The sequence below is a fragment of the Perissodus microlepis genome, chromosome 17, assembly GCF_051167445.1.
Source record: "Perissodus microlepis isolate ML-2025 ecotype Zambia chromosome 17, ASM5116744v1, whole genome shotgun sequence".
NCBI lineage: Eukaryota > Metazoa > Chordata > Actinopteri > Cichliformes > Cichlidae > Perissodus > Perissodus microlepis.
In genome coordinates, this window is record NC_140477.1 from 602,256 (window position 1) to 613,879 (window position 11,624).

Sequence of the window (11,624 nt, forward strand, 5' to 3'; positions counted from 1 at the left end):
TCAGTGTTCATGTTAGAGACATGTGCCATTATAGAGACACACACACACACACACACACACACACACTGTAGGCGTTTGGTCCTAACTGTCCTGTAAGTAGAAATACTCTGAACACGCTGCATATGGACGGATTTGCAAATATAAAATGTAAATTTTACAATAAAACAAACATCAGGTTAAAAAAACTTCTCATTCCAATATTTTTGTACATTAATGGTTTTTCTTCTGATATTCAAATATTAAACCAAAAATATTTGTTTATTGTTGTGTAAACCTGTTTAAGCAAGTCGTTAAAAAACATTAATATAAGAAATTCTGCTTGCTGATATAAATTAAGACTAAACACTAAAGGAGGCAGCGGTTAAAATCAGGCAAAAGCCAAAGTTAATACACTTAAAAACATTGAGTTGTGTTGGAGTCATTTGTCCAAAGGACCATGTAAAGTAGATTCAGACCAGCTGATTATTCAGACCCAGAATCAGCTGACTGATTTATTTTTGATCTTATTATGAGACTGAAGGACGATTTATAATTCTTTTTGTTATCTGTTTGAATGTTTTTTTCTTATGCAAAAATAAAGATTATGTGAATTATAGAAATGTGGATGCTATGGTAATGCAATTGTGCATAACCCTCCAAAAACCCAGCACCCCCAGAGGCTGGCATCCAAAGTGGGACTGAATCAGGTGGTGAGTAGGGATGGGTACCGGTATCCGGTGCCATGATGGCACCGGTTCTGACATAAACGGTAGTAACCAGACCGAAAAGCAGCGCACATTTCGGTGCTTTTTTTTTTCCTGAGCTGTGATACGCTTTAGATTCTAGCCAATCACTTTACATTTCCGAGGATAGTAGGCGGGTCCAGGTACGTACGTTCTTTTAGAGCAGAGCTACAGATTAAAAATGCCCAAGGAGGACCGGTCAAATGTATGGCTGTACTTCACAGCAAAATGATGCAAACTCAGCAGCAACAAGTGCTTTAAGCTGATACTGTGATACTGTCAAAGGAGGTAACACCTCAAATCTGATGAAACACCTGGCGACGCATAGCGTTTTTTTTTAAAGCCGAGAAATGCGCCGTATTTGATAGCTTGCTGCGAGACCTCACACCGAGCGCATCTACTGCGGGTGGGTTGCCAGTTATCGGACCCGGAGCAACATCCCCCAAAAACCCGAAGAGGAGAGTCCTGGCCCCTAGCCCTGCCAGTGTAGCAGAAATGATGACGGATGATGATGCAGCAGCAGCCGTTCTTCTCTGCGTCAGTAGCTTAATGTTGTTCGTGTGTAATTTACGTTGAGTAGGCTAACCACGTTATTACATTAATGCATGTAAGGTGAACTAGCAAACATCATCATAGCTACATGCGGCTGTCTTCTTGTTTGATGGCAGATACTCCCTTCACCCTGGCCAAAAAGGCTAAAATGACCAAAGAAAAAGTGGAAAACAGCTGAACATGAGAGGTTTTTGGATAAAGTTTGTGTTTTTTCCATTGTTTAAGCTGCTTCCAGCCAAGAGTGATACCATATATGCCCCATAGCTGCAGAAAAGGCTAACATTGTTATCTTTTTACAAAAAAACAGCTGAACATGAGAGGTTTTTGGACAAAGTTGGTGTTCTCCATTCTTTAAGCACCGGTTTGAGCACCGTTTAAGCACCGGCACCGGTATCGGATAAAACCTAAACGATACCCATCCCTAGTGGTGAGTAGAGCAGGTCAGTTCACTGGAAACCAGAACAACAAACACTGAGTCGCTGGGCAAAACTGGCAGAGATTCTCAGGCATAGCTGGAGGTAAATACACAGCTGATGACCACAATGTATGCAAAGAGCCAGCTGGAGGTCTGGCTCCACCCAGGGCGTGGTTACCTGCTTCACCTGCAGCAGAAGAGAGAAAAACAAGCATGCCCAGAGCCTGACAATATTTCAGTAATCTGTGCTCATTTATTTATTTATTTAAGATTCTGATGTTTAATTATTACAGATATGGACGTTTCCAGTAGCCCATGTCTGGTATCTCAAATATTACACCAGAAATAATTTGTTTGTTCTTGTTCAACGAAGTTATTAGAAAAACATGCTAATAAAAAACTACAAAACTACACCAATCATTTATTTATTGTGGAACATGTAGCTCGACATTTGTGTGTATAGCTTGTGTATGAACATTATTTCACTATGGGAATAATAATAGCAATAATAATTAGTATTATTCTTAACAATATTACTGAAAATATGAATAGAAATGATGAAGAAAGAGAGGGTCTGTGTGGGAACTGGGAAGAATAATCACCCTATGCTGGGGATGACACAGGGTAACCCTCGTTGGTCGTACTGTGTTGTTTCAGACAGGGGTGGTGTCATTATTGGTCAGGTGAATAGTGTTTTTGTTCTTTTCTCAATTTCTATTGTTCTGTTCGATCCCAAGCACACCAGCAGACAACAGAATGGATGATCAAGGTTGCAGCAGCCCAGTAAAAGTCCGGACCTCAGCCTGACTGACGCTGTGATGGGACTTTAAAAGAGCTCTGCATAAACACAAGCCTGCAAACGTCACTGATCTGAAGCAATGTTGGAAAGTTTTTCACACATTGCTTTTGCATTGCATAAATGATGACATGGTTTAACTGTCCCGTGTTGTAATCTTTATGTTTTGTTGTGTTGTTATTATGAGCAAAACCCAAATCCTGCTCTTACTACGCGCACATCAGCAGCACATAAAGCACTAGAGACGTTTAACTGGCTAGTTTTGTTTGTTGTAGTTAGTATTTATATACAATACTAAAAATTATATGTACCCTTGTTGCCCTTGAAAATGAAATTTTTAGCATTACTAGTTAGAAAACTCAAACAGGAACTAAAAATAAATGTGTTTATCACAGTGCAGGATGAGCTCTTACAAGCCAACAGAGACACACGTCCTGTAAACTGGCAACTCTTCTTTCATTTTTTCATCTTTACATCAAAGGCTAATTGTTGCTAAAGGTTATAAGACTCGAATTCATTTTTTAAACCAGTGTTGGAGACATTACTCAAAAACATCATGTATTACACATTATTTATTATTTTCCTTAAAAGTAAAGGAGTATGTTTGGTAAATACCAGTTAACAATAAAACTTTAGGCTACAGTCTCACATACCAACACAAATCTCTATGCTATCAAAGACACACAAACAATCTTTCTTTAGTGTTTACATATGAACACAAAGCAAAAGTTAAAAATCAGCTGCGCAGTGATTGGACTTTAGAAAGGAAACAGGTGGAAACGGAGACTGCTAGTTTGAATGCTCATCAGCTCGTTACCTGTTGAAGATCAGGTAGCTGCTGAGCTGGGGTCACCATTCACGGCGTTATCATCACTCTGGATGCTTTGCTAGGTTTGTGTTGGCATGCTCTCTGTGCAGATGGTTGCAGAGAGTCGACGTTGTGTTCGCAGAAAAATGCAGTTGTTTCTGTCCTGGATGCAGTTTGCACTTATCCTTTTGTGTAGTGAGAATAAAAATGTTCGCATTTTTGCTCCTGAAAAGCTGTATCGCTGTTCCGCTCCACCGCTGTCATCCTTCCACATGCAACCTAAAGGTGTGCAGGAAAAAAAGCTTGTTTTTTGGATGATGCTTTGCTCTCTCTCACCATTATGCTGTAATACAAATAATGACATAATTGTAACTGTAATGTGATTTCCGAGTTTAGTACAGATTACTATATACATCACACTGTTACAGCCAACACGGTTTATAACCCACGTTTAATTTAGGTGTGCTGTACTTGAGGCCACAGTATCTACTTAGACTTAACAGTATGTAGTTCTTCAGAACCATCTGATACTTCACAGAATAAACAATATTTCAGCTCTGCTGTCGTCATTTTTTTTTTAAAAATTCAGCTTAAATACAATTACAGGAACATGCATAAAGTTTAAAGCTATACAGCAAACTGATCCACTATTTTCAGTAGCAATCACAAGATTGCTCTGCTCAGTCTGATCCTCAGATCCTGATCCTGGGCTCAGGTCTCCTGTGCAGAGAGGAACAAAAGGCAAACTGCAGTCATAAAGCCAAAGCAGATGAATATGCAGATACAATTTATACAGCGCCAAATCACAGCAACAGTCACCTCAAGGCGCTTTATATTGTACAGTAGATCGTACAATAATAGATACAGAGAAAAACCCAACAATCATATGACCCCCTATGAGCAGCACTTTGGCGACAGTGGGAAGGAAAAACTCCCTTTTAACAGGAAGAAACCTCCAGCAGAACCAGGCTCAGGGAGGGGCGGAGCCATCTGCTGTGATTGGTTGGGGAGAGAGAAGGAAGACATGCTGTGGAAGAGAGACAGAGGTTAATAACAGATATGATTCAGTGCAGAGAGGTCTGTTAACACACAGTGAGTGAGAAAGGTGACTGGAAAGGAAAAACTCAGTGCATCATGGGAATCCCCGGCAGCCTACGTCTATTGCAGCATAACTAAGGGAGGATTCAGGGTCACCTGGTCCAGCCCTAACTATATGCTTTAGCTAAAAGGAAAGTTTGAAGCCTAATCTTGAAAGTAGAGATAGTTTCTGTCTCCTGAATCCAAACTGGAAGCTGGTTCCACAGAAGAGGGGCCTGAAAACTGAAGGCTCTGCCTCCCATTCTACTTTTAAATACTCTAGGAACAACAAGTAGGCCTGCAGTGTGAGAGCGAAGTGCTCTAATAGGGTGATATGGTACTACAAGGTCATTAAGATAAGATGGGGCCTGATTATTTAAGACCTTGTATGTGAGGAGCAGGATTTTGAATTCTGGACTTAACAGGAAGCCAATGAAGGGAAGCCAAAACAGGAGAAATCTGCTCTCTCTTTCTAGTCCCTGTCAGGACTCTTGCTGCAGCATTTTGGATTAACTGAAGGCTTTTCAGGGAGTTTTTAGGACTTCCTGATAATAATGAATTACAGTCGTCCAGCCTGGAAGTAATAAATGCATGAACTAGTTTTTCAGCGTCACTCTGAGACAGGATATTTCACAAATGGAAGAAAGCAGTCTTACATATTTGTTTAATATGTGCGTTGAAGGACATGTCCTGGTCAAAAATGACTCCAAGGTTCCTCACAGTGTTACTGGAGGCCAAGGTAATGCCATCCAGAGTAAGAACCTGGTTAGAGACCATATTTCTAAGATTTTCAGGGCCGAGTACAATAACCTCAGTTTGATCTGAATTAAGAAGCAGAAAGTTAGCGGCCATCCAGGTCTTTATATCTTTTTCCAGTTTAATGATCAGGGTTGAATAGATGTCTTCATCCAGCTTATGTAGCAAACTGATGACACAATTACTCATAGGTGGGTTAATCAGCCCGGGTGCATGAACTGAGAGGTGGTCGCAGGAGAAGGACTCACTTCTATAACACAAAGCATGATAGAGAATACTAGAGCTGGAGAAAGGTAGGGAAATTAGTGGGTCAAACATATTAAAGTCCCTGACCTCTTATCAAGGATGGCTGGCCTAGGGATACAGCAATGCTCCATACCCCTCCCAGTCCACTAAGTATTTGGCCCCTCTTCCACAGTGTCTGGCATCCAGAATGTGCCAAACCATATAGGCCAGGAGATCAGCAGGTGGGCACAGAGCACTGGAGAGAGGGTGTTTGTAATGTGATACATTAAGAGATATCTTCAACTGGCCAGATTCAGGGTTGATCGGCGTTTAACTGGGAGTGAATTTTTTTAGTAGAGCCAAATCCTTTGACCGGGCAGGTAGTTTGGAGCAGGAGTGAGACAACAGTTCACAACCTCTTTGTTTGCTCCTTGGTCAGTAACAGAGCAGTCCAGATAGTCCTTCAAATCCCACGGCGAACGTGATGTTGACAGACAATACAGGAATCTCACCTTCAGTGCCGGAAAAAAGAGGTACAGAGATAACCAAGGGGCGCTTCAAATGGTGAAAGAGGATGTCACAGAATTGTGGGTATATTTTATACAGATAAGTAGTGTGCTCCACATGGACTGGTTTGAGGAAGTGACACACAGGACGGTTGCTTCCAATTCCTAGTTTGCTGTTTCCGCTTGGCTGTTAGTCTGGGGGTGGAAACCCGAGGAGAGGCTCACGAGGGCACCAAGACCTGAGCAGAACACCTTCCACACTCAAGATGTAAACTGCGGTTCTTGGTTAGAGACGATGCTCAGGGGGATCCCATGAAGGTATAAAACATGGTTCACTGAGAGCTAAGCGACTGATGAGAACTCAGGCGGTTCAGGAGGATCAAAGTAAGGACCAGAGTTAACAGGCGGTGAGACAGTTCAGATGAAACTGAAAGAAAGAAACTACTTCAAATAGAAGTCATGCTTCAGTCAGTCAATCTGGGGATTATGTTGCTTAACCAGGGGTGACCGAGAACCAAAAGTGTGTTTGGAGTTTTAAAAAGGTATAGCACTGTTTGATCTGAGTGATTACCTGAGAGAGAGATACTGGTTTGGTGCAATGAGTGATTTTCTGGTGTCACGTTCCATCCAGTGCCTAAACCGTAACGTTTCAGGAACTTTCTCCAGCCACTTCCAGCAGAATCAAATGAACTCGAGTCTCGAGGTTATCCGTGTTCCCAAATGTTATTGTCCATCCAGAGACACATGGCTACCAACAAGTCTAGTGAGTCAGGTAATTTATTTGCCAAAGCAGATAAAAAAGCGGATAAACTAGAGCCAATTCCACTAACTTTTTCCAGTTTAATGATTAGGCATTGAATGGATGTCTTCGTCCAGCTTAACTAGGAAGCAATTATAATTATTCATAGGTGGGTTAATCATATCAGGTGCATAAACTGACAGGCAGGTGCAGGTGAAAGAGCTGCCTCTAAAAGCTTGTGGTTAATTCACACACACACCCATTGTTTCCAGCAGGGATGATTCACAATTCTCCATTTGGCAATCTGGTGGATGCATCTGGGTCTGGAGATTTCCAGGAGAATGGTACTTGTCGGACTGCATCGTGCCAAGTGTAAAGTTTGGTGGAGGGAGGATTATGGTGTGCAGTTGTTTTTCAGACTCTTAGTTCCAGTGAAAGGAACTCTTAATATTTCAGCTTACCGACACATTTTGGACAGTTTCATGCTCCTAACATTGTGGGAGCTGTTTGGAACAGGAGGTGCCTTCCACAATGTGTGCATCAGTGTATAAGTGCACAAAGCAAAGTCCATAGAGACATGGATGAGCGAGTTTGGAGTGGAAGAACTTAACTGATGTGCACAGACCCCTGACTGCATCTCCACACAACACTTTTAGGGTTTATTAGAGTGGAGACGGCCTGCCAGGCCTTCTCGTCCAACATCAGTATGTAACCTCACAAATCTGGTTCTAGAGGAGTAGTCAAAAATTATCGGCTAGCATCGTATTAAACCCTATAGATTATCAATAAAAGCTCAATGAGTAGCTTGGAAGAGCTTCACAAGCAGGGGAAGACCTCGAGCTCATTGAGGTTGTGCTTGAGGATGACCCAGGTGTCGGATCCATAGCAAAGAATGGGCAATACCAGTGTGCAGTACAGGCGGATTTTGGTGATGAGGGTGACGTTTGTCTTCTTCCAGACGCACCATCAGAGGGAGGCGAAAGCCGCTGACGCTTGACTGATTCTTGAGTGTATTTCCACCGTTGATGCCACTTTCTTTGAGTTCCCACACTTGTTCGATTTGCACGCCTTTGAGATGCACGGAGGCTGCCGACCCATCAGTAGTAAGGACTTTGGGCTTCTGAGCACTAATCTTGAAGCCATATGGTTGAGTAAACTGGGCGACGTCGTATAGGATGTCTATAGCCTCGGCGTCATCTTCGGCAAAGATGGCACTGTCATCTGTGAACATCAAGTCGGTTGCAGATTGGTCATCAGCGAACTGGACTCCGTGGCAGCCGTTGAAGGTCCTGCGCATAACTGCAAAGTTGAAGAGCCGGGGGGGATACCACGTCAACGTGCCTGACGCCAGGACTTGAAGTCGATGAAGGCAATCACTGTCCGCTGTCCACCTCGAACCCTTCGCTCGATCAGGTGGTGAAGAACAAAGACCTGATCGCACATGCTGTGAGACTGCTCGCAATGCTTTTGTAGGCTTGACTGAATGATTTTCATGAAGACCTTACCAGTGATGGAAAGGAAATTCCACGATAGTCCTTGCACTTGCAGGTGTTGTCTTTCTTGTGAAGTGGGATACTGTCTGTATCGGTACCCTTTTGGCTAAGATTAGCCAAGGAGCTGATCAGCTCTGCAAAGACAAGCTTTGAGACAAACAACGTCTGTGTCGCACTCTTTGCAGAAATGGTGCACAGCAGCACTGTTTTGGGATACCGCGTTGCATAATCTACCAGAAACTATACAGAGCAATATCCATGTGTACTTGGAAACAACGTGTTTCATACAACAGTGCATTTAAATCAAAATTTTGATTGCAAAAGCTGCCAGACAGGTTTAAAAATGAATATAAATACATAAGCATGTTTTATTTAAATTATGTGACATCCCTCAATGTCATCTTCTCATGCATCTCACCAACATTAATGCTGAGTTTCATCACTGGGCTTGAGCGCTAGGACTCCAACATTTTTCAGTTTCAAAGTCCACATTTTCCAAGCCTCAAAGCAGTGTCCTTTAAGACTTTCACAAGGTTGTGAATTCATCCCCAGAGTCAGACTGGTAATGAAGACTTCTACTTCACAGTCCTGAGGTGTCTGAGGAAGCACGCTCAGAGGGAATGACCTGAGCTTTGGTGGACAACATCCAGCTCACACATGTGCAAAGGCACAAAAGAGCAAAAAGTGTTAGAATTCTGACAAACAGACTGTTTTAAATAGAATATCAATCAAATTTGTTCCTATATTTATGGGTGAAGCCCTGATACAGCTCACCGTTAAAATCCTTTCTGACACCAAGACTAAAACAATCTGTAGCCAACGTGACATAAAAACAGGAATAGACGATGACTAATATGTCCATTCGCTTCCGCTTATCCTTTTCAGGGTCGCGGGAGCCTATCCCAGCTGGCATAGGGCGAGAGGCGGGGTACACCCTGGACAGGTCGCCAGTCTGTCACAGTGACAGACAACCATTCACTCCCGCATTCACACCTATGGGCAATTTGAATTAAACAATTAACCTATCCCTACAAACTGCATGTCTTTGGATGGTGGGAGGAAGCCGGAGTACTTGGAGGGAACCCACGCAAACACGGGGAGAACATGCAAACTCCACACAGAAAGACCCCGGCCTGATGGTGGAATTGAACACAGGACCTTCTTGCTGTGCGGCAACAGTGCTAACCACCGTGCTGCCCGGTGCAGCAGTAAAAGCATTTACAATGCAGTAAAAGCAGCATATATTTTTACATAGCTTGTGTTTAAGGTTAGATTTATCGCCCTCTATCATGGTTTGGTGAAGCAGTCCTGAGTTTGTCTGACTTCAGGTAGCAGCGAAAGGACAGTTGGTAGAACCTTCACTGAAGTTTTAAACTGCAAGTTTTTTTATGTAATATTCTGAAAACAGAAAGTTCAAAAGTTGTATTTGCTAATATAAGATTTATCGCTGAAATCAGATTCAGATTTTCTAGTTTCTGCAGAGAAATGATTTAAAGTCTTTGATGATGCTGATATTAATTTAACATTATCCTGAGCTTGGGACTGTTAGCAATGAAAACACAACTGATGTCCTGTACAACAGTGGCAGAAGAACTTATTGTCACGTTTCAGGAGTAAAATATTAAATAAACTGTCATGTTTAGTATTGTGTGAAATTCTGGATGTAAAATACAGAGCTGAAAACGAATTTGATGATGATCTTAAAGTGGATGATAAATAAAACTTTATTGGGATTTAAAAATTCTAAAAACAACAAAACAGGCTTTAAACAGACATGTGAGATATATAAGAAATATAGGAACACCAGGTTAATGAGACACAGCTTCAATCAAATCCAAGAAGACAAGACAGCAAAAGCAAAACTGGAAACAAGGCAAATGAGATGATTCTACCAAAATAAAACAGGATATGACAAAATAAGAGCACACTTAACACAGAAACAGACACTTGAGAACACGGGGGAGGCAGGATAATGAAATCAGGACGGGAACCAAAACAAAGGAGCGAGAAAGTCAAAAGAACAGTGACGACAGTTCAGGCGGTCAGCCAGGAGGCCAAACAGAGGAGTGTGATAAGCCTTCACCGTTCTACCTTTACAGTAAACAGTTTATTAGTGGGCAGCTGTGTGAGGAATTTGAAAAGCCAATGATTGATTCAGTGTGTTACGCAATCAGTACTGATTTTTATCGCTTCTTTAGTCGCATCTATTCCCATATGGAAAAGAAATCGTAAAAACTCATAAAAGACTTGCATAAGATGTGGCCTACTTCATATAGTGAATCATAGAAGGGTTATATGATTTACTCATGAAAGTGGCCACTTTCTCATTACTATCATGTATTGTTTTAGTAAGTATCCAAAACATACAAGTTTCATTTATATAATTTTTCAAGGGATCTTATATCTGTTTTCACTCTTGTATGCTTTTCATACAAGTTTCACACAAGACAGATACAAACTTTATAAGATTTATATGTATATCTTTTCCATATGGGTTCCCCTGCTTTAGTATAACTAATACAATGCATTATTAACATTTTCAGACTCTTCTTATTCTACAATAATTTAATAACTTAAATGTGCTGAATATTGTGCTGTCTGTAATAAGAATCTCAGAATATGCGAGCTCTTACTTATTATAGGAAAATTATCAAGAAAGTAGGGCAGCTTTCTATTAAAGCTGAAGTGGTAACAGCAGGGTAACAAGGCAGAAACAAGAGCATAATAATGGGGGTAATTTCTAAATTATTACCACTCAGCTACCAAACTGATAACTACTTAATATCCAAGTAATATGATGGGAGCAACAGTGGCTAACATGTCTCAGGCTTTGGTGTTAGACACCAACAAATAACTGCAGGAAGGATTTCAGAAATGAAAGATCTGACATTTTAAAAAGCACCAGCAGTTAACTAATTGCAGTTTATTTATCTTTGTATTGTGCGAGTGTGTGAGGATGATTCGTTTTTCAGTCATTACAGCCACCATTCACCCACATAAAGGTGATTAATAAAGTTACCTCTTCTTTGATGTAAAGGTATTTGGAGAGCATGTCGTCTTCTAATGGAACAAATGCAAATTTGCAGACAAATCACAGCCACATAAGCAAAACACACTAACAATCAAATAATATAAAAGAGACGTTTTAAAAAGCCTGTGTGCCTCTGTGCCGTCTACATGGATCATTATTGAAGGAACCTCCACAATGTCAGCTGAGTCAAACAGAGTTTATTCCATTGGTAGGGATAAGACACAGAGGCCTGCTATAATGGCTCATGTTAGATAATAGCCAAATGGCACTCATTTTCCAAGAAAAATATCAGCAGTCAATCAATAATGCATTCAAGGTTCACTTTGAAAGTGATCTTCTGCTTGCAGTTAATATCATGTGGCTGCTCAGCTCCAGCCCTCTGTCTCTAAATGAATTACCTGGCTAAATAATCAGCTGCTATAGTGTCACTGGCTGCTGCACAGCAGATATTTATCTCCAGGGAGGACAGCTTAATATTGCCGGAAACATTCATATGAGAGGAAG